The sequence below is a fragment of the Rana temporaria genome, chromosome 3, assembly GCF_905171775.1.
Source record: "Rana temporaria chromosome 3, aRanTem1.1, whole genome shotgun sequence".
In the NCBI taxonomy this organism is placed as follows: domain Eukaryota; kingdom Metazoa; phylum Chordata; class Amphibia; order Anura; family Ranidae; genus Rana; species Rana temporaria.
Window position 1 is genome coordinate 419,090,560 of NC_053491.1, and position 4,702 is coordinate 419,095,261.

General features: G+C 43.8%; 1 non-coding gene across 1 annotated transcript; it reads right to left on the reverse strand.

The window, feature by feature from the left end:
* Positions 1 to 2,247: 2,247 nt before the first annotated feature.
* On the reverse strand, positions 2,248 to 2,346 carry LOC120934215. Its single transcript, XR_005748360.1, has one exon. It is a non-coding gene; the product is annotated as a small nucleolar RNA U13 (small nucleolar RNA).
* Positions 2,347 to 4,702: the final 2,356 nt, after the last annotated feature.

Here is a 4,702-nt window from a genome sequence, read left to right on the forward strand (position 1 = left end):
TAGAAATACAATGATTTTATTTATTAAATGTAGTCATCTAATAGAAAATAAGTATGGCAATTCTATGATGGTTAAAATATATTTCTGTTAATATCAAGTTTTTATTTTCTTTTGAAATTAGTAGATCTCAAATACATCCCAGCAATTTCCAGGGCGTTCTGCTATTCAGATTTTGACTTCATTAACCACTTGCCTACTTCCTCACGTGTATATATGTTGGCAGAATAGCACGAGTAGGCAAAGCAACTTACCTGTATGTTGCTTTGAATCTGCCGCCTAGCAGGCGCAGCGCTCCGGACTGCAAGCTCTGTGCCCGTGGGACCAGTGGACTCGATGTCCACTGGTGTCTCTCGATAGTGTCACGGAGATGCAGAAGGCGGAGATGCCTATGAACACAGGGCATTTCCCTGTTCTGCCTAGTGACAGGACAGTGATCTACTGCTCCCTGTGACATCATCTCCCTGCGCCCGCCCTGCATTCTTGCAGTTCCGCGTGTAGACAGCCGTGGGCAGCAGAGAGTTTACATCATTTCTCTGCTGCCTGACTTTGGGACAGAGCACCTTAGCAGAAAAGTGACACAAGTGATAATTTGCAACGTGTGGCAAGTGACGTGGCAAGTGACAATGTGGCTCCTATCCCTGAGGAAGTCACGTGACCAGTGACGCAACGCGTTGGGTGGTGCCTTGTGATGTCAGTTCTGGTGGTGTTTTAACAGAAGTACGGTGAGGAGGCCTGTGTGTCACTACTCCCATTGCTTTTTACTGCGATTTTTATCCTTACTTGATGTAAACAGTTTTTTTACTAAATAAACTTACTTTTCATTTGGCAATATTGCACTATGACTGTTCTTTGTTTCCTTTGAGCGCCATTTATACAAGCAGTGTCATTCCTTGGAGCAAGCTTTTTCCTCTATATATTATTATTATATTATAGAATTACCCAAGATGTTTTGATGCCAAGTTTTGGACGTAGTTCTTCGTCTTCGCCTGGGACCTGGATGCCTTTACAGATCCATCGTCAGGATTCCTTATCTGACTACCTGATAAGCCTTGTTTGACCCTTGGGTCATTGTTGGAGGTGAGCGGCCAATTCATAAATTTAACAGTCATGTTTAGATAGATGTTTTATCTGTTTTTTCTTCTATCAAGTTATCTCTATGAGATTTTTGCCATTATATGAACTGACTCCCACCATTGGGCTTTAGTTGGACTTTATTCACATTTATGTATTTATTTGTATGTTTGGATACTTATCACATTTTTTCTGAGTATATTACTTTATGGCACATTACTGAATAAGCGCAGCATTCTCATCTTTTTCTTTGACATTTATTACGCAATGTTTTTTGAGTACACTACTAAGTGGTTGCAGCTAATTCACAGTCACTATACATGTACTCTTTATATCTTTTTTTTCCCCTGAGTTTATTTTCACTATATTCACTGGAGGCTGATGGTTTTTATTTACTTCAAAATTAGAACATAGTGTGTGCAAGTTTTTCCCTTATAACATAAGTGACAATCCACAACGTGTGGCAGGTGAAGTGGCAAGTGAGAATCCGCAACGTGTGGCAGGTGACGTGGCAAGTGACAATCCGCAACGTGTGGCAGGTGACATGGCAAGTGACAATAGGCAGCGTGTGGCAGGTGACATGGCAAGTGACAATCTGCAACGTGTGGCAGGTGACATGGCAAGTGAGAATCCGCAACGTGTGGCAGGTGACATGGCAAGTGAGAATCTGCAACATGTGGCAGGTGACATGGCAAGTGACAATCCGCAATGTGTGGCAGGTGACATGGCAAGTGACAATCAGCAACGTGTGGCAGGTGACATGGCAAGTGACAATCCGCAACGTGTGGCAGGTGACGTGGCAAGGGAGAATCCGCAACATGTGACAGGTGACGTGGCAAGTGACAATCCGCATTTAGTGGCAGGTGACACACTCAGGGCTCCCACTAATTCAGCATTATGGTGAGTTGAACTATTTCATTTTATATTACAGTGTAATAATAGAAATAATGCGCTTCAATCATCCTGAGACCATAATAACCATGGTGATTGAAGCACCAATACCAGCCATTTCGCCCAAAAAACATATTTTCTGGCAGTGCCCACTCCCAAACTCTGGATCTGCTCCTGCTACAGATAAGCTTTTTTATGGGCTTTCCAGTAGATAAAAAATTCATACAGTAGGACACATAACTTGCATTCATCTATTATTGGTCACACAGTATAGAGCTGGTCATTGATCAGACGGGTAATGTGCCAAGTCGTAACAAGAGTAGGACGGCACATCTCACACAGCCATGTGACCACCCATTCATCACACCTATGAACCAGAAGGATCGAACGAATAACGTGACAGGCGAGGACCAACTATGAGACACACCTTTGCAAAGTTAGTGAGACTTTCATTCTCTACAAAACTAATAATTTCTAGTTTGCTCACAATGCTATCTCCATTTCCAGGCTCTGTAATTATCGCAGAAAGTAGATTTAAATAAAAAAAAAAGACTTCTAAATAAAACACACCGACAATACAAGCGTTAGAGAGTGATTTGTATGTATGTTAATACTTTCACAGACACTATCCAATCACAGTACAAAATCGTCTGAAGCCCCACCCCATTCCGGGCATGATCGCTTGAGGCCCACGTAGGACGCGTTGAAAATGCGTCTCATTGGCGCATATTTTTTTATCTATATGAATTTTTTACACAAGAAACATTTATTATATTAGTTTTTCATTATATATTTTCCAATAATCTAGACATTTCGAGGTTAAATCTCAGTGATCTCTGAGACCTATTCACACACACACAGATGATTGTGGTTAGGGATTCAGATCTGGCAACCCCATTGGTCAATTCGTTTGACCTATCAGGGGTTAGCATTGATCACATGTCTTTGAAAGTTTGCTATATATTAAATGTGAAGTTTTATAATTGTCAGCTGTGATTAAGCACTAATTTATAGTGCGAAACGCGTCAGTGTTTTACTCCCATGTTGTGTGCTGTGACTTGTAGTGCATTTTTCCTTTTTTAAATAAAGACAACCATCAAGTTTTTTTGCCCATATTTTCTTTTTCCATTTGTTATCTTTTTCTTTTACATTTATTACGCAGTGTTTTTTGAGTACACTACTAAGTGGTTGCAGCTAATTCACAGTCACTATACATGTACTATATATATATATATATATATTTTTTTTTTCTGAGTTTATTTTCACTATATTCACTGGAGGCTGATGGTTTTTATTTACTTAAAAATTAGAACATAGTAGCGCGCAAGTTTTTCCCTTATAACATAAGTGACATTCCGCAACGTGTGGCAGGTGACATGGCAAGTGAGAATCCGCAACTTGTGGCAGGTGACATGGCAAGTGACAATCCGCAACGTGTGGCAAGTGAGAATCCGCAACGTGTGGCAGGTGACGTGGCATGTGAGAATCCGCAACGTGTGGCAGGTGACGTGGCAAGTGAGAATCTGCAACGTGTGGCAGGTGACATGGCAAGTGACAATCCGCAAAGTGTGGCAGGTGACATGGCAAGTGACAATCCGCAACGTGTGGCAGGTGACATGGCAAGTGACAATCCGCAACGTGTGGCAGGTGACGTGGCATGTGAGAATCCGCAACGTGTGGCAGGTGACGTGGCAAGTGAGAATCTGCAACGTGTGGCAGGTGACGTGGCATGTGAGAATCCGCAACGTGTGGCAGGTGACGTGGCATGTGAGAATCCGCAACGTGTGGCAGGTGACGTGGCAAGTGACAATCCGCAACGTGTGGCAGGTGACATGGCAAGTGACAATCGGCAACGTGTGGCAGGTGACATGGCAAGTGACAATCCGTAACGCGTGGCAGGTGACATGGCAAGTGACAATCCGCAACGTGTGGCAGGTGACGTGGCATGTGAGAATCCGCAAAGTGTGGCAGGTGACGTGGCAAGTGAGAATCTGCAACGTGTGGCAGGTGACGTGGCATGTGAGAATCCGCAACGTGTGGCAGGTGACGTGGCATGTGAGAATCCGCAACGTGTGGCAGGTGACGTGGCAAGTGACAATCCGCAACGTGTGGCAGGTGACATGGCAAGTGACAATCGGCAACGTGTGGCAGGTGACATGGCAAGTGACAATCGGCAACGTGTGGCAGGTGACATGGCAAGTGACAATCGGCAACGTGTGGCAGGTGACATGGCAAGTGACAATCCGTAACGCGTGGCAGGTGACATGGCAAGTGACAATCGGCAACGTGTGGCAGGTGACATGGCAAGTGACAATCCGTAACGTGTGGCAGGTGACATGGCAAGTGACAATCCGCAACGTGTGGAAGGTGACATGGCAAGTGACAATCCGCATTTGGTGGCAGGCGAAGTGGCAGGTGACACACTCAGGGCTCCCACTAATTCAGCATTATGGTGAGTTGAACTATTTCATTTTATATTACAGTGTAATAATAGAAATAATGCGCTTCTATCATCCTGAGACCATAATAACCATGGTGATTGAAGCACCAATACCAGCCATTCCACCCAAAAAAAACATTTTCTGGCAGTGCCCCCTCCCAAACTCTGGATCGGCTCCTGCTACAGATAAGCTTTTTTATGGGCTTTCCAGTAGATAAAAAATTCCAACATCAGGACATACAAGCCCTTTACGAGCTTGTATTCATCTATTATTGGTCACACAGTATAGAGCTGGTCATT